The sequence below is a fragment of the Lepus europaeus genome, chromosome 13, assembly GCF_033115175.1.
Source record: "Lepus europaeus isolate LE1 chromosome 13, mLepTim1.pri, whole genome shotgun sequence".
Classification (NCBI taxonomy): Eukaryota; Metazoa; Chordata; class Mammalia; order Lagomorpha; family Leporidae; genus Lepus; species Lepus europaeus.
The window spans coordinates 74,905,795-74,925,760 of record NC_084839.1 but is presented as its reverse complement, the minus strand read 5'-3'; the positions used below and the strand labels follow the sequence as shown (position 1 = coordinate 74,925,760).

General features: G+C 40.5%; 1 protein-coding gene across 1 annotated transcript in view; it reads right to left on the bottom strand.

Moving 5' to 3' along the window:
- The window catches only part of CTNNA2 (catenin alpha 2), a 1,271,675-nt gene extending 1,252,024 nt beyond the window's left edge, over positions 1 to 19,651 (bottom strand). The window contains exon 1 of the mRNA XM_062208724.1: positions 19,519 to 19,651. The gene's annotated coding sequence lies outside the window, so the exon portion shown is untranslated. The remainder of the gene's footprint in view (positions 1 to 19,518) is intronic.
- Positions 19,652 to 19,966: the final 315 nt, after the last annotated feature.

Genomic DNA, 19,966 nt, shown 5'->3' with positions numbered 1-19,966 from the left:
CACTGATACACACCCTCAATATGATGCTCTGCCTTCTTTCACATCAAATTGTTCTGCATTCTTTGTCTTCTAATTGTCAGTATCTGGTGGATGCAGACGCCATACTGGAAACACTTAATGCAAATCCTTGAGTGGTTCATCTATCCCACATCATTATCACCTCCATCTTCACACCAAAATTTCTCATTTGAATACCAACAATACAGAACACAACGGAAGACTCCAATCTTGAAGTCCTGGAAGCTCTTCACATTTTACATCATCAAAATCACACATCAGCTTACTCCCAACCTATGTTTCACACAGGAGGCCACAGTGACAAAACTGTTACCTTTGTCTGCCTTTGTCCTGAATCTCTCACAACGAGACGGTTCCTAAGTCCTCTCACTTGTATACAGCCAGCCCTGCTCTCTCCATTCCCGCCCTAAGCACTCCAACAACTGCATTATTTATTGATATACACTGAGAGTGACATTCCCACTTTCACGCTTTGCCCTGAACCTGGAATGTTATTTCCTAATCTGTCTTTATGAGAAACTTGTACATGTTCTTCAACTTCCCATTCAAAATTAATCTTCTTAATCTTTTTCTAGCAATGCTTCACTTTAAGCACTTCGTCGCTGCTACCCATAACTTTGTATACACTCTCCATCCATATCATATTCTTCAGATATCTATGGGTCAGTCTTTCTCATTACAAGAATCGATGTCTCAAGGTATCCCAAGTAGAGTACTTTATATAAGAAAGGCAACAATGAAATGTCTTTTCAGCTATATTATGGCTGGATATAAGCATAACAATTAAATACCATTTTCAAAGTGAAATAATTTACATAAGCATTACAATTCTACTCTATGATGTATAACAGATTTATATCCAATTCTTCTGAAAAAATGTGATTTAAAATGGAGTAATTTGTACTTTTTAAGTACAAAAACAAAACCATAATTATTTATTTTAAAAATATTTATTTAAAATGCAAAGTGATAGAGATTTTCCATTCACTGGTTCTTTCCCCAGATGGCCACATAGCCAGGGTCTGGGGAGGCTTAAACCAGGAGCTGGGAAGAGCCAGCGCTGTGGCACAGCGGGTTAAAGCCCTGGCCTGTAGCACCGGCATCCCATATCAGCGCCGGTTCTAGTCCCAGCTGCTCCTCTTCCGATCCAGCTCTCTGCTGTGGCCTGGCAAAGCACTAGAAGATTGCCCAAGTCCTTGGGCCCCTGCACCCATGTGGGAGACCCAGAGGAAGCTCCTAGCTACTGGCTTTGTGGATCAGCACAGTTCCAGCCGTTGCAGCCATATGGGGAGTGAACCATCGGATGGAAGACCTCTCTCTCTGTCTCAACCTCTCTAACTCTTTCAAATAAATAAATCTTATTAAAAAAAAATTTTTAAAAACGGGAGCTGGGAACTCCATACAGGTCTCCCATGTGTGTGACAGGAACGCAAATGTCTGCAGGAGACTGGATCAGATCAGAAGCAAAGAAGCTGGGAGTTGATCTCAGGCACTAATATATAATGCAGGCTTTCCACGTGGCAGCCTAACAAGCTGTACCACATCTACCCCACTGTCTTTTTTAAAGTTTCATTTATTTTCACCTACTTGAAAGGCTGGGGACCGGGTAGGTGTCCAGACGTTGCAGGAGAAATCTACCTTGCATCTACTGATTCAGTTCAAAAACGTCTGCAGTAGCCAGGGCTGGGCCAGGCTGAACAAAATCCAGGTCTACCATAGAGGTGGAAGAAATTCAAGCATTGCAGCCATCACTTGCTGTTTCCCAGGGTGTAATAGCAGGAAGTTAAATCAGAAACAGAGTAGCCAGGACTCTAACTGGCACTCTGATATGGCACGCAGTCATCACAAAGAGCAGCTTAACCTGCTGTGCCATAACGCCCACCTGACTTTACATTGAGACATAACTCATGAGGCATAATATTCACCACTTCAAAGGACCTAACTCAGTGTAGAGGGTTTCTTTATGTGCATAACCAGTGCAACCATCACCACTATTTCCAGCATTTTCATTGGCACAAAAGAAAGCTTTTAGCATTCACTGTCACTCCTCCTTCTCCAAACACCTTACTATAGCTACTCTAGTATGTATGTGTATATATATATATATTTTTTTCTCATGTTGAATTTTATATAAATGGAATTACAGTATGTGATGCTTTGCCTCTCATTCAGCATATTTTTTCTAAGCTGTATTTTCATATACATCAGGACTGGTTTCTACTTATGGCTATATATTATCACATTGCACAGCTTATAATTTATCTAACAATTCTTCAATTAACAGACAGTACTTCTTCTAAAATTTGTTTATAATGAATAATGCCAGTAAGAATACAAATGTACAAGGCTTTGTCTGGGCATACATCTTCATTTCTCTTCAGTATTCACTTGAGAGTAGAACTGTTGGGGTCTAAGGTAATTCTACATTTAACTTTTGAAGAAATTACCAAACTATTTTCTAATGTGACAGTACCAGGTTACTGTCCCGCCAGCCATGTATAAGTATTTCAATTTCTCCATGACCTCACCATCTTTTAGATGAGAACAAGGAGAGCGAGTGTAAACTGGTATTTCACTGTGGTTATGATTTGTTTTCACCTAACTGTGCTAAGCATCTTCTCATATGCTTATTTGACACTTCTTTTTAAATCTTGCCCAATTTTTATTTAGAGTTTCTAATGATTATTAAATTATAATATTTTTATATAACCTGGTAAGTAGAGTCTTACTGATATATATTTTTCCCCATTCTGTGGGTTTTCTTTTCACTTCCTCAGTGGTATCCAATGATATTTATTTATTGACGGAGTCCAATTTATTACTGTTTCTTTTGTTGCTTATGTTTTGAATGTCATATCTAAGAAAGTACTCCTTAATCCAAGATCACTAAGATTTACACTGTTGATTTCTGCTAAAAGTTTTATAGTTTGTTCTTACATCAAGTCTATGATACAATTTGAATTTAACTTTTATAGAAACATTAACTTTTATGGAAACATTCAGTTGTCCCAGCATTTGTTAAAATTTGTTTCCTTCATTGAATTGTCTTGTTACCCTTTTTGAAAATTCAATTGTTTTAAATATATGTGATGATTTCTGAATGTTCAAGTCTATTCCACGTATCTGTATGTCTATGCTTACACCAACACCACGTGGTCTTGAATAGCATAGTTTTGCAATTATGGTCTGAAATTCACAAGTTTGAGTCTTTGTTCTTAAAATTATTTAAGCTATTCTTGCTTTACACGAGAATTTTAGAATGAACATGTCAATTACTGAAAAAAGCAAAAGGGTTTTTGATAGCAATAGAATTGAATCTGTGGATCAATATACTGTCTAATAATACTAAGACTTCTCACCTGTGAAAACCAATGTCTATTTATTAAGGTCTTCTTAAACTTCTCTCAGTGATGTTTTGCAGTTTTCAACATATAAACTTATTTATATTTTTAAATTATTAAACATTTGTACTTTCTAGAAAGAAGGACAAATAACAGTACATAGATTATAGTTATAATAAACAAAAGACAAAGAATTCAAAGTCAGCATCCTACCTGTTGAAATATTTTATAATTTTAATATTAAACATCTAAATGTATATGCAAAAGGAGTATTTTAGATATGAACTTTTCCTAGATAAGAACTGTTTTACAACTATGTAATAAAATGACCAACAGTAAAATGTAATATATCTACACTTTTGAGTTCACCTGTTTGTGAACAGCAAAAGCAAACAAAACTGTCTTTCCAAAGGCATTCATGCATCAAGAAAATGTTATCAGATCAGTAGACTCATCTCAAATTAGCTGAGCAAGCTACAGCAGAGAACAGCTATACTCTGCTCTTGAAGAGTTCTGTTCAAATGTATGATGGTGGTACTACTGTAATTCCTCAGTGTTGTAACCACTTAGAAAAATGCAGAACTATTACAGTTAAAAACATTTTTAAACTTGATTCAGTGATTCAACATTAATAAAAGTATCTTGCAACTCCATGAACCATGATTTACTGCTTGCAACTAATTTCATATCCACACTCAATTAATATTATACAAAGAAAAAATGTCTGGTTTGGAACAGTAAAACTGTATCTACTTAAACTATCTTATTGTGAATCACAGGTTTTTAAAGGGATGGGTTCATTAATCATAACTCTATACTTATATAAGTATGTAAAGCCTATACCAAATGAGTAATTACAATTCAAGGCACTTATCCCATTTTCACAATTAGCATAATCAGTGAAATGTTTTAAAAAAAAAACACTTTTTATGTTAACAAAAAATCATAAAGAAAGTACCAAAGTTTGGTGTCCCTTAAACGTTGAAAAAGATGGTTCTAGTTTCCAAAATTAAATTATAGGCAAAAGCTCGAGATTTCAAAAATATTTTTAGTGTGACTAAACTGGCTACCATATTAATACCTAACACAATCATTTAAAAAAAAGTATGGGGCCTGCGCTGTGGCATAGTGGATAAAACAGGCACCTGCAGTGCCAGCATCCCATATGGACACTGGTTCAAGCCCTTGCCCGCTCCACTTCCGATCCAGCTCTCTGCTATGGCCTGGGAAAACAGTAGAGGATGGTCCACATCCTTGGGCCCCTGCACAAGCGTGGGAGACCTGGAAGAAACTCCTAGCTCCTGGCTTTGGATCAGCCCAGATCCAGCCATTTCAGGAGTGAACCAGCAGATAGAAGATATCTCTCTGCCTCTGCCTTTCTGTGACTCTGCCTTTCAAATAAATAAATAAATCTTAAAAAAAAAAATTCCAGAAGTTGGATGAAAATGTGTAGCATAGCAACTTGAATATGGAAATTTTTAAAATATTTAAGGTAGCCAATACCCAAAGAGTAAAGTCATTTAGACAAATTTCAACAGTTTAAAATCCTGAGCATTATCACCAAATATGTATCAACATATTTGGATCACTGCTCACTCAACAGCTCAAGATCTAGAAGAGGTATGACTCAAGCCTTTGAGGAGTCACATAACAGCAACAACAAAAAAATCTTCGTGGTGCTGGCGCCGCAGCTCAATAGGCTAATCCTCCGCCTTGCGGCGCCCGCACACCGGGTTCTAGTCCCAGTTGGGGCGCCGGATTCTGTCCCGGTTGCCCCTCTTCCAGGCCAGCTCTCTGCTGTGGCCAGGGAGTGCAGTGGAGGATGGCCTAACTGCTTGGGCCCTGCACCCCATGGGAGACCAGGAGAAGCACCTGGCTCCTGCCATCGGATCAGCGCAGTGCGCCGGCAGCAGTGCGCCTACCGCGGCGGCCATTGGAGGGTGAACCAACGGCAAAAAGGAAGACCTTTCTCCTCTCTGTCTCTCACTATCCACTCTGCCTGTCAAAAAAAAAAAAAAATCATTCAAAAAGGCCTAGAAACATACCAAGTAAATATCTGTAAGTTAATATACGAAATCTATGTCAACACTGTACCACTACAAAGAGGAAGATTCACAAATATACAAATTATTAGTAGAGAAACAGTGACATTCTTGGGTTACTATGAAAGAGGAGGATACTGAGAATAATATTAGAAGCAAACAAAGCTTAGGCCATAACACAGATAATGTATTTTGGATGTGCAGAGTATCTCACGTCATTAACACTAAGTCAAGTTGGAGCAAAAATTTTTTTTTCTTTTAAAATTAAAGGAAACAAGAAGAAAAAATGTATTATACTCTATCATTTTCTGGTCAGTAACACGTGTGTGCATGTCTGTGTGTGTGTGTATTTGTGAATTATCAGACAAATTGGTTTAAGAAAAACATAAGGCGGGGGAGGTGGTGCTGTGGCACAGTGGGTTTAAGCCCTGGCCTGAAGCGCTGGCATCCCACATGGGTGCTGGTTTGAGACCCAGCTGCTCCACTTACAATCCAGCTCTCATCTATGGCCTGGGAAAGCAGTAGAAGATGGCCCAAGTCCTTGAGACCCTGCACCCAAGTGGGAGACCCGGAAGAAGCTCCTGGCTCCTGGCTTTGGATCAGCACAGCTGCAGCCATTGCAGCCAATTGGGAAGTGAACCAGTGGATGGAAGACCCCCCCCCTTGCCTCTCCTCTCTCTGTGTAACTCTGAATTTCAAATAAATAAATCTTTAAAAAACAAAAAAGGGACAAATTCTTTAATCCATAAAATATTCCAACAAAATGAACACAAAAGCAAATCGAAAATCCAAGATACAATTTCTGAATGAGCAATAACCTATTAGTACATGTAGAAGAAATAAAAGTTCCTTGCCCAACAGTAATAAAAAGCAGATATGTTTATAAACTTAACACGAAGTAAGATCTCATTCTATGAGATATCTCAAAAAGAGAATATCTCAAAAAAAGTTGAATAAAGATATGCTAATAGAAAATTATGAGATATAACATTGTCATTTCTCCATCAATATTATCTTAAATACTAGTTAAAATGCCAAGACTACTATTTATGAAATTTCAAAATCTGGTTATTATATTCTTCTGAAAATATACAAAATAGATAAGAAATTTCAGAGTAAGAAACACTCTTGTGTACTAGATATCACAATATACTTATTTTTTATAGCAGTGATAGTATTATATCATTAAAGAATATACAATAAAACTCTTTATATCCAAAGAACATCAAGAGACCTATAAATTAAGATAAATAACTCACTCGAAAATCCTGGGCAAAGATATGAACACACTCATCACAGCAGAGGCATTAGGCCATTAGATCAAAAAACAAAGACAATCAATTTTTCCAGATGTTAGGGAAACAAATTAACCTAAAAACAGAAATAGCCTATTCACCTATTACTCAGCAAATGTTTAAAAGTTTAAAATCATCTGGTTTCTTTATTTTTTCTTCATACTGTTTGTCGAACTCTTTTACTAAATGTAGAGTTAACTATACAATTGTTAAGTAAGCTGAAAACAGACCTATGTAAAAATTAAGTGTCAGAATGTGAGAGGGAGAAGGAGGAAGTGATGGCATGTGGGCGGGGGGTGAGGGGAATATCACTATGTTACTAAATTTGTATATATGAAGTACATGAAACTTGTATAATTTAAATAAAATTTAAGGGGCTGGCACTGTGGTATAGTGAGTAAAACCGCCGCTTGTAGTGCTGGCATCCCATATGGGTGCTGGTTCAAGACCCACTTGCTCCACTTCTGACCCAGCTCTCAGCTATAGCCTGGGAAAACAGTAGAAGATGGCCCAAGTCCTTGGGCCCCTGCAACCCTGTGGGAGACCTGAAGAAGCTCCTGGCTCCTGGGTTCGGATCGGCGCAGCTCTGGCTGTTGTGGCCAACTGGGGAGTGAACCAGTGGCTGTAACTGTGACTTTCAAGTAAAATAAATAAATCTTAAAAAAATAAAATAAAATTTTCAAAAAGTGAAAATAAAGTGGGTTCATCAAAAAAGAAATAATGTTTTTGCAAAAAATAAAGAAATAAAGGAAGGAAGGAGGGGAGTTGAGGGACAGAATTACTGTTATCTTAGAATTAGACTTCTATGAAATACATGTAATCTAGTCTCTTTCTATTAATGTGAATTTTAAAAATCCTGAAACAAAAAAAAAATCATGTATTTACACAGGAATTGTGCATTTTCATATCAGCTAGTGGAATATTAACTGGTGCTACCATTTGAAAGAACGAATTGACACTAAAATGTACATACCTTATGATCCAATAATTGCATTCATACCAGTGTATTTTTTTCAAAGATTTATTTATTTATTTGAAAGGCAGAGTTACAGAGAGGCAGAGGCAGAGACAGAGGTCTTCCATCCGCTGGTTCACTCCTCAGATGGCCGCAATGGCCGGAGCTGCGCTGATCCAAAGCCAGGAGCCAGGAGCTTCTTCCAGGTCTCCCATGCAAGTGCAGGGGCCCAAGGACTTGGACCATCTTCCTCTGCTTTCCCCGGCCACAGCAGAGAGCTGGATAGGAAGTGAAGCAGGCAGGACTCAAACTGGCACCCATATGGATGCCAGCACCACAGGTAGCAACTTTTCCCACTAAGCCACAGAGCTGGCCCCTATCAGTGTACTTTTTAAAAAAAACATATTTACTATATTGGACAAGGAACCTGTATACAGTTGTTCATTGCAACATTATTTAAAATAGCAAAACAACAACAGACAATATCTATGAAAACACGATAAATAAACCATAATACAACTACACATAAAACAACAGGCAGCAATTAAAAAATAATCCTTAATATCTTCATGTACCAGGATGGAGATAACTCTAAACTGTATGAAAAGTGAAAATGATATCTAGACAATCATGCTACCATTTAAGTAAAAATACAGGTATAAATATAAACAAACACACAGCCACATAGATGTTGGCCACCTTTTCTTCTAAGGCAGTCTCCCGGGCCCCTTAAATCAGTCTCTGCTTGTGACACAGCCTATATTCGAAGGCTGAACAACCCAAACATTTTGTCTTTGCAGACAACCAAAAACTACAAACTTGGACTCCAATCAATGTAATGTCATACAGAAATTAATGTGGAGGAAGAATTTTTGTGATCCCAGGAAATGCTTAAATATATTTAGTTAGAAAACAGGATATAAAATCATATACATTTATGATTTCAAATATGCTTTAAAAAGAACTTACTACATGGCAAGCTAAAAACCCACATGTGTAAATAAGAAGCTAGAAATTCAGCCAGCACCATGGCTCAATAGGCTAATCCTCCGCCTGCGGCGCTGGCACACCAGGTTCTAGTCCTCGTCCGGGTGCCTAATTCTGTCCCAGTTGCCCCTCTTCCAGTTCAGCTCTCTGTTGTGGCCCGGGAGTGCAGTGGAGGATGGCCCAAGTGCTTGGGCCCTGCACCCCATGGGAGACCAGGAGAAGCACCTGGCTCTGGCCTTCGGATCAGAGCGGTGCACTGGCCACAGCGGCCATTGGAGGGTGAACCAACAGCAAAAGGAAGACCATTCTATCTCTCTCTCTCACTGTCCACTCTGCCTGTCAAAAAAAAAAAAAAAAAAAAAAAAAAAGCTAGAAATTCATCAAATGTTCAGTGGATGGTTGGACTACCTTGATTTTTATTTTCCAGAATATTTTTCTTGTCATTTTTCAGATGTTCTACAATAAGCATAGAGTGCCAGAAGTGTAAAACACAAAACATACTCCTTTAGAAACAGTGTGTTCTGTTATTAAATTCTTGTGTTATCTCAATGGAGTTAACGCCAAAATATTTTTCTCCTCCCAGCCTCTCACCTCCTCTCCAGATCCACTGCTCAGTTACCTCTTAAGCAGGTATCAACATCCCATTCTTAGTTCTCTTGGATGTGATTTCTCTGTCTCCCACTTCTGTGCTCATTGAACCCATCCCCCTGCTGGATCAGCCCTGTCCCAGTTCTCAGGCCAAGGCACGAGTGAATTGAAAAGTAGAAATACAAGGTCATTCTCTCCTCCATACTCTCACTCCACTGCTAGAATGAGGTTTCTGATTCAGTACCTGCCTGGCATTTTGACCTATGCCACTGTGAAATGTGCACTACACATTTCATCATAGTCTGTGTGGTATTAAACTCTTCTAGTACTTATGTTATTGCCCCTACTAGACTCAACTTACAAGATCAGGTAGCACAGTATTCATCCAGAGCTGTGACTCGAAAAACAGTATTTTATATCATTTGGTAAACAGAGTTTGATGAATGACTGTTACATTGCAGAGAAAGGTGTGAAAATTAATTCAATCAACAGGCATTCATGAAGGAACTACTGCAGATTCAGGATTTTATTGGGGGAAATAATGGATGGGAGGGGGTTAAGGAATGCCTCCTATCCTGGACATAGAATCTAAAGTACTTGAGAACACCTTTAAAAAGCAGAGAATAATTACTGTTTTGGCTTCTGTCTTAACAGGCAAAACATTGAAATCTTCCTGCCTGAGGTCCTGATTTCACAGATGGGCAAGCTGCAATGGAGTTTGCCTGCTTGGATTCCAGACCACTGCCAACACTGACTTTTGCCTCCTGCCCCAACCCCTTGAGCCTCAAATGTGCCTGGCTGTGCTTGTCATTACTTGTGTGTGGCCCACTTTCCATGGTTCCCTTGAATCAAGAAGTAGACTAAATTTCTTCCTTCACCCTTGTCCTAGGATACCCTCTCTCACCCATTTTTGCACACACTCCCACAGTAACAAGTTGTGCATACAATCCCAGCTTTCTTCTCCAACCTACTTCCCACATGACCAAGAACATCATGGCAGACCTTTAAATCAAATATGAACAAACACTGTTACTTGCTTACACAACATTCATTTTCCCCTTCCTTGTCCTTAATACATGGGCCATTCTGCACATCTACCCCCGGTCTCCCCCACTATGCTATGGGCTTCAGAGAAAGGTGATTCCCTATCTAGCAATAGCAACTGGATTCTGATTTATTCTCAGGCCATCATTCATAGAGTCCACATTCCTTGCTGTTGACTGGGCTGGATAAGGGATGCCAATTGGGATCCACTACTAGTTAAGAAATGAAGAAGGAAGTTTGCAGGAAGAGACACAATTGCTGCCAGTCAGTCTTCCTGGAACCGAAGCAGCCATCACATTACTGGCTGGGGATTAAGTCAACACCCAGAACGAACAGAATATAGAGAAAGGCAGAGAGCAGCAGCTAAGCCCAGGGGACCACCTGAAGCCACCCACCCTACAGATTTCTTGTCACTTTTATAAATCTTTCCAAGTCTATTCCCCTTATTCTGATGTAAGGTTACATATATTAGTTTTTTTATTTATTTATTTATTTATTTTTTGACAGGCAGAGTTAGACAGTGAGAGAGAGAGACAGAGAGAAAGGTCTTCCTTCCATTGGTTTTCCCCCAAAATGACCGCTACAGCCGGTGCTTTACGGCCGGCACGCTGCACCGATCCAAAGCCAGGAGCCAGGTGCTTCCTCCCGGTCTCCCATGCAGGTGCAGGGCCCAAGCACTTGGGCCATCCTTCACTGCACTCCCGGGCCACAGCAGGGAGCTGGACTGGAAGAGGAGCAACCAGGACAGAATCCAGCGCCCCGACTGGGACTAGAACCCGGGTGCTAGTGCCGCAGGCGGAGGATTAGCCTAATGAGCTGCGGTGCCGTCCATATATTAGTTTTAAATACCATTGTTTTTTCTTTCTCTTTCACAGATTTTCTATTTCAAAGCAGTGAATTTTCAAAGGGTATTTATATATATTTGGGTTGCTTTTAATTTTCTATTATGAGTAAAGCTTTTATTAATTTTCATGTAAAAATCTTTGTACATATATTTTCATCTGGAGATGAAATGTCTAGGTTATATGGAAAGACTATTCTTAACATTAACAGAAGTACCAACCAGGTCTTCAAAGTAGTACATTCCCACCACCAATGTATAAGTATTCCTGTTGCTTCACAATGTGTCCACAACTTAGTATTGCCATCCTTTATTATTTAGCTATTCTAGTATCTATATATTGAGATCACACTGTGGTTTTAAAATTTCATTATTTTGGTGAATAATAGGGTTAATATCAATTTCGTACATAATTTTGTAAATAATAAACAGTTTTCCATCTGTTTATTGGCCATTTTATGTCTTCTTGTGTGAAATATATCTTCAGATATTTTGTTTATTCCTACTTGGATTGTCTGATTTACCAAGTTGCAAGAGTTCGACACATAATCTATACAAAGTCTTTTTTCAGATATACAGAGAAACAGGTCAAGATACACAGAGTTAGCAAATAATATCTTTCAAAGAGCAACATTATTTTTAAATTTTTAATAAAATCAAATATGTTTTATTTTACATTTTATCAGTTATTCTTTTGGGGTCCTAAGAAACCTCTGTCTGACTCCAAGTAACTCCAGAGGTTATGTGGAAAAAATACACTAAAATCACAGAAAAATCCCCAAAAACTAAATGTTCAAGGAAAGAAAACAAAAATGAGCAACTATTCTGCGATTCATCCTACATCAGTTTCTAAGGACAGGAAAGCTAATCTATAGAGGCAGAAAGCATATCAGGCACAAGGGAAGTTTAAGAAAATGAAAACATCTTCTACGTTGAATGTATATTTTTCAATAGACAGCAGACTATGTATAGTAGTTGCACCTTACTGTATACATGGCATAATGAAAACAGGTGATTTAAAGCAAAATTCAGTGGGAATATAGAGCTGTGTTGATAGGAAGACAGGTGGACATACAGTCCTTTGGAATAGGATTTAGGGGAAAAGCAATGCCTTGCTATGTCTGAGGGGAAAAGCTGACCTTAAATTATACAGAGGTTATTAAATAAGTACTTTATGCTAAATCACAAATGTCATATAAGTTTTCAGACACTGGCATAATTCAAACCTGCCAACCACACACTGAGATAATTCCTCAGTAGAGCAACGGACTTGTTCCTCCCATGCAGAAAGAGCTTAACAGGAGAGAGGGAGGGAAGGTTAAAGGGACAAGAAAAGGGAACAGCCCCTAGTTCTCTCTTGGTCCAGAGGCTATGAAGCTAAACTTGCAACTTTATGGGGAAAAGAAAAGCATATGGCATTGAAAGTGACAATTTTCCTCCTGTAGCAGTTTATGTTGCAACAGAAAAAAATGAGACACATTGAAAAATAAATCACTATGTGCTAAAACTGTTAGGGAAATTCCCACATAGGATGATGCAATTTTATAGCTATATATCTCTATATCATATATTCCAAGTCACTAAAAGTACACATGAAATAAATAAGGCTTGGAGGGATTGAGACTTGTGTAGTCATATAACTAGTTAATTGGCGGAAAAGGACGGAGAATACAGTTGACCTGCTTCAGTCTGCTTATAAAATTATAACTCTAGCCTAAGGCTCTTCACAGAGTATATATTTTCAAAAACACCTGTGGAACAAATTCATGGAAATATGGTAAAAATTTCATGGAAAGCATAAATTAACAGAGGATGAATTTAGATGATCTTATCTCTTTTTTTCCTAACAAAGTGAGTGCTGTTTATACTCTTTATCCAAGTTCTTCACATCAGAGAATAAAACATATTTTGTGAAATTACTCTAGCAAGTATTAATGCCAAAGAAAGAGAATGAAGTGGAAAACTCTCAGGAATTGTAGGACACTATTTCCTCAAAACAGCTGAGGGAAGTTAGATCCTTCTGAAGTGGTTCAGGAGGGTTCTTCCTACCTCCTTTCTATAAAATGGATTGATAATATTAAACTGTTTCAGGCCCTATGAATTGAAAATAAACTTGGAATACTAAATTTTCAACAAATACTCATGCAATCATAATTATACTGGAGCATCAGAACCTTTGGTCATTTCTGAAGTCAAAGTGTTTTCTGGGTAGAATGCAGGAGAACAAACTGATCGTCTTCACCCAGAGTCCAAGACTTTAGTTCTAAAATATCAAAACTCCCTTAAAACAAAATTAACTACACAACTATTCGCTACATAACAAATAATAGAAACCTAATTTACACAAAACATCTCAGAAGCCACCTGTTATTTTTCTACTATGGTTCTACAGCATTGGGATAATTTAAAATGAAATTATTTTATCCCATGTACTGTGGCATATCCACTCATTTAACACAGGAACATTGGATTGAGTTAGCATATTAGTTGATTTATATTTCCATCAAAAATCACTTCCAGTTTTGTCAACACCTTAACTTATGCGGAACATAACAGTTTTTATTCCTGTTAGTTCACATGGTATCCACACTCGAAAATTAATGGTCTGACAGTTGTATACACATACAGAACCTTTAAACAAAAAGGAATAATAAAATACTCTTCAACAGCAAAGTCCTATAAAATTAAGCTCTATAAAGTAAAAAAAGTCAAAATATCATAGTTTTTATAATATGAGTAACAATTTCAAAGAGGTATGAAATGCATATTTGTGGCCAGAATCCAATTCTGAGATCAAAGTTCACTTATAAAGCAAATATCCTCTGCCTTGCGGCGCCGGCACACCGGGTTCTAGGCCCGGTCGGGGCACCAGATTCTGTCCCGGCTGCCTCTCTTCCAGTCCAGCTCTCTGCTGTGGCCAGGGAGGGCAGTGGAGGATGGCCCAAGTGCTTGGGCCCTGCACCCCATGGGAGACCAGGAGAAGCACCTGGCTCCTGGCTTCGGATCAGCGCTGTGCGCCAGCCACAGCAGCCATTGGAGGGTGAATCAACGGCAAAGGAAGACCTTTCTCTCTGTCTCTCTCTCTCTCTCACACTGTCCACTCTGCCTGTCAAAAAATTAAATTAAAAAAAAAAAAGAAAAAGAAAATAAAGATTCCTAAAAGTAAAATCTGTCAAATATTTCTTGTGTCTAATGTAAAAATGACAGAACTGATAATCTGAAGATGGTACTTAGGTGAGTTATGTCTTTGAAATATCAGATATTGAGAAAATACTCTGGCCGGCGCCATGGCTTAACAGGCTAATCCTCCGCCTTGCGGGCCAGCACACCGGGTTCTAGTCCCGGTTGGGGCACCGGATTCTATCCTGGTTGCCCCTCTTCCAGGCCAGCTCTCTGCTATGGCCCGGGAAGGCAGTGGAGGATGGCCCAAGTCCTTGGGCCCTGCACCTGCATGGGAGACCGGGAGAAGCGCCTGGCTCTTGGCTTCGGATCAGCGAGATGCGCCGGCTGCAGCGGCCATTGGAGGGTGAACCAACTGCAAAAAGGAAGACCTTTCTCTCTGTCTCTCTCTCTCTCACTATCCACTCTGCCTGTCAAAAAAAAAAAAAGAGAGAGAAAATACTCAAAAAAGAAAATAAAAATAGTCTATGATCTGTTAGTTTTTAGAAACACATTCATACAAGCTTTCAGAAATATATTGAAGTTTATGAATGATGCATCTTAAATATATTCACCAGACCAATCTTGTGCATTTTAGAATTAACAAAAATAGGGGGCCGGCGCCGTGGCTCACTTGGTTAATCCTCCGCCTGCGGCGCCAGCATCCCATATGGACACTGGGTTCTAGTCCCAGTTGCTCCTCTTCCAGTCCAGCTCTCTGTTGTGGCCCGGGAGTGCAGTGGAGGATGGCCCAGGCCCTTGGGCCCTGCACCCGCATGGGAGACCAGGAGGAAGCACCTGGCTCCTGGCTTCAGATTGGCACAGCTCTGGCCATAGTGGCCATTTTGGGGGTGAACCAACGGAAGGAAGACCTTTCTCTCTGTCTCTCTCTCTCTCACTGTCTAACTCTACCTGTCAAATAAAAAAAAAGAATTAACAAAAATAAATACAAGAAAAGCTTTTTACTATTTGAGAGAAAACAATAAAATTGTGCCAATGTATTTCAAAGAGATTAAACATGAGCAATATAACTACTGATCCTTTAAACTTGCAGGTAAAATTTTCTGGAAATTTATTCTTGATAAAAGCATTCAAATCATATCACTTGTGCTATTGGATAAATATCTGATGAAAAAATTTTTCAAAGTAGCTCATGAACCTCAAGTAAAAACAAAGGGATATATATATTAACAGATGCAGACGATGCACGTTTTTCACTCCACTCAGAGTAGATATTTAACTCGCTCTGACATAAGTCCCCTGGTAGACTCTGTCATCACTGCATTCTAGTCTCCCAGTAAAACACTCAAAAGAGCACAATCCATGAGGAATCACTCCTAAGTCTTTTTTGATCCGAAGCCAGGAGCCAGGTGCACTCCCGGGCCACAGCAGAGAGCTGGCCTGGAAGAGGAGCAACCAGCACTAGAACCTGGGGTGTGGGCACTGCAGGCAGAGGATTAGCCTATTGAGCCATCGTGCCGACCCTAAGTCTTAATGCAAATGTAAAGAGTCTTTAGTAACTAGACAAAGTCACCAACAAAGTTTTAAAAATGCCCTAGAAATCTAATTACCTCAATAAATACTGGCGTCAAAATCAAGTAGTGTCCTTATTACTCAAAATACAGGACTAGAATATTTGTGAGGCAAGGCAAAATAAGGAAGAGTTTTAATAATAATATCAAACATTTTGTTGTTCATTAAAAGTCAAGTTTTCCTTCTACCTTGAAGTTTAAAGAAAAGACATGAGAAGAATACTCCGGGTCACCACTGTGAACAGACGTGGACGCTGTGTCTTGCGATGGGGCTTTGGTTGTGAAGAAGGAAAATAAGCTGAGCACTCCTGAGAGGCTGACTGTCCTGTGGTCAGATGGACCTCAAACCTCATCTTATCCCAGATGATGGGTAATTTCTCCGACTGTATACATTGAACTCTTGTTAATATGCTCACCAATATACCAAATGTACCAGTACCTGCACACCATGCTTCTTCCTCCTCTCCATTTTTGCTTGAGCTGTAGTTTCCACCCTGTATGAAAACCTTCTCAAGGGTCTCTATCCAAGCACCAGTGCTACCACTGAATATAATACTTTCCTGCTTGCACAGACAGCTTCTAACACTTGCTCTGCCATCCTTCCAGAACATAATCATATACTATCTTGGGATGTTTCTAAACTCTTTCTCCTAATTATAAAAATGCTTACACAATACATACTTTGTTTGCACCAAGTACTGGGCAAAAGCATATTTAACCTTTAAAGCAAACCTATGAATCAGCCTACCATAATTCCCATTTGATAGATGGAGAAAGAAACTTAAAAGTATGCAAGGGCCCACCACTCTGAAGCAGTAGAGAGCCTGCATCTTAGGCTCACATCTGAGCTCTCTTTAAAGATCTCCTCCTTTGCCACTGTGAAATATGACCTCATGCAAATACCAGTCCTCTTCACTGTAAGCTAAGGTCACAGAGAGTGTCTTTTACTTCTTTCTGCTTCCAATACCTCATACTACTTAGCATAGGATGGGGCAGGTGTTAAGAGCGCTGATGGAGGGAAGCGTAGACAATGTATCCAGAATGTACAAATAGTGTATTCCTAAAGATTCCCATAATATGTTCTAATAGGTCTTTATTTGTGTGCTGCATTCTCAAGGGTCCAAACAATTAAAGGCAGAAGCCTCTAGAAATGAAACTCTTCAGAGGAAGTGAATTTTTATATGTAAACTAGATCAATGGTCAGGGTGACAAGCTGCTTTTTTAAGAGTGAAGCTCTTTTTCCAGTTCATTTTTTATTAATTTCACTCAAATCTCTCTGAAGATCTTGCTATAAACAAAACGCTTTTGCCAGTCCTTAAACAACTTCGTAAATTCTGTTTTCACTAAATGTATAAATATTTACAAACAAAGGAGACAAATAAAAGATAACTTCTGTTCCAGTGTAAAGACAATATTATAATGTGGGGCATATACCTACGAAATACTGTGCAGAAACACCTCAAAAAAGAAACAGCAGGGCTGACTGAGGGTCTGCCTCCTCCCCATTCTTACCACTGGGAAGCCCCACAAAGAAGGGAAATGGAGATGTTGGTAGGGGGAAAAGTCATTTGAAAGCACAATAGGACAAAACTAACTTACTGTGCTCATAGATAATGCCCATCAGTGTCTTTCACCAGCTTCATGGTATCCCACAAAAAAGAACACCCCTATGCACAAGTTCACTATTAAATAATATAACCATTCAAAAATATACAGGGTCGATCACATACACCACAATGTTAGTAACACTGAGAACTCAATCAGGCTTCTGCTACATGGCTATAAAGTTAGTCAAGCTATTAATGGAACTGATTTCCTACAATGAAGAATTTAGCAGCTTGGGGGGAGGCGGGTCCATCATTCTAATATTATACACTCCTCCAACTCTGATTCTAGTGTTCCATTGTATTGGCTACTTCACAAATCAGCACTCAATCACATAGGAAGAGAATTCTGTACAGCTCAACTCCGACTTCACATCCCCATGAAATACATAAGCACATGCTGCACAACTATCACACAATTTAAATGGAAGTTTAGAAATAAGTAGTTTACACCATAGTACAGTTTTCATTTTTACTGGAAATCTCAGTGAATCCAATTTTTGTTGTTCACGCACACTTCTTAAACAAAACACAGCAGTTACACAGATAGTGAGGTTTTGGGTTTTTCGTTTTTAAAAGAATATAAATAATACTCGATCTGGACTTCCAAACATCCATGTCTGATTCATACTTACAATGCTGGAGGTTTCTGAGAGGTTGAATACACTACACAAGGATGGTTGTCCCACCACGTATAAATAAACTTTTCAGCACAAACGCTTGCAAAGATGAGAATTACTAAGCTACCATTCATAAAAGGGGTTAAAAATGGAAGCTAGAGAAAAAAAAAAGTAAAATATAGCTTTTTCTGGAAGTGCGCAAAACCAACTGAATTGTTAAATTGTTAACAATGGTCCCGGAGCTAATTCAACTTTTGCATTGGTGTAAACCACAAACAGAACCATACAGTGCGATTCTTTTCAAACATCTTCAGGATTCCTATAAGGTAGATGAGACCAAGGGTAGGGGTGACTGTACATAGCTTTCATGCAGCAAATGCTATCAAAACGGTCTATTTACAAGCCTGTGGAATAGAGCCTCATTTCTGCAAAAACTGTCTAGACATTATCCTCCTGTAGAAGTTAACCCACGGCAGACAGAAGTGCATCTCTTCCACCCTTCTGCTCCCTATTTCCCCAAACCAATCTACCCTGGTGTTTTGCATGCCAAGCCAAACATTCCATAAATAATGCTGTGGCACACAAGCATTAAAGTTCAGAGAGTTTGTGCCTTTGAAGTATGTAGTGACAGGACCAAGGACACACGGGTTCAGACCCAAGCCGGGTATTAGGCGGGTGGTTTGAAACTGTCAACCCAGAGAGGCCTAGGGGAAATGGATACAAGCTTCCTCTGCCACCACCCTTCCTCTCCTCTCCCCTCCCCTCTGCTTTCGTTGTGGTTTCTCATGGAGACAATCAAAGCAGAGAAAGCTGAATTTTGAATTAGTAAGAAACACACCAGGAATATGTAATTCCCAGAAGGAAAAAAAAAAAAAAGAAAAAGAAACTGCTTTAGAGGGGTGAGGGGGAAGGGGCTGTTGGCAACATGTCTAAGTGACAGACCTCCCCACCCCCACCCTAATTCAGCACAAATCTATACATTCTCTCTCCATCCCCTTTTGCTCCCAGTTCGCAGCGCTCAATCCAACTTGACCCTCAATCCTAATGATCTGAGGACCTGCACGGCGTCCCCCGTGCAAGTGTGTGTCTCTCAGTGAATGTGTCCAGTTGTCTGGAAGCCCCTGAATCCGGACAGTTAGAGCAGGCAAGGGATGCTCCCACCCTCCCACCGTGGACGGAGTGAAGGGGGGGGGGGGGAATGCGATGGAGACAAGGGGAAAGCGATGCAGAGCTATGCATTAGGGCCAGCGGCTGAAAGGAAGACGGGGAAGAAAGAAAAGGTGGCAGAGAAGTGGGGCTGGGGGAGAGCAAGAAACGGATGAAAGAAAGGCTGGGAGGCAGAAAGGAGGGGAGAGGAGAGAGGGATGTTGGGAAGGATGAGGGAGGGAGGGAGGGCTGGAGAGCCGGGAGGGAGGGGAGGCTGGAGGGGATGGGAGGGAGGCAGGGAGGAGGGAGGCAGGCAAGGATGGAGGATGCTCTGCCCGGGACTCACCTCTGTGGGTCGGTGGGAGTTTCTCGCCTCCTCCTCTCTCGCCTGTTCGCAGCAGCTGGAGTGGTAATCACAGAAGGAGCTGGAGAGGCGGCGGCGGGGACGAGGGCAGCAGCTGCTGCAGCCGCCTCTGGCCGAGGTGCGGTGCCGCCTGCTCCGCCCGCCTGCCCCGGTCTCCGCCTCACTCGGAGCTGGAAGCGAAGCCGCTCCCCCCTCCCCCCGCCCGCCCCGCGTCCTGCCCAAGCGCGAGCGGCAGCGGCCCGGATCGCCGCTAGGGGAAGCAGCCTGTGCGCAGGCGCGGCCGCTCGCTCGCCTGCGCGCGCCCCCGCGGCCCCCGTGGCTCCGCAAGACTGTGGGGAGCGTGGGGTGGGAGGTGGCCAGGACGGCGCGCGGGAGGGGGGGGGCGCGCGCGGCCTGGAGAGCGCCCGAGAGGGCGGGGCAGGTGAGGCGG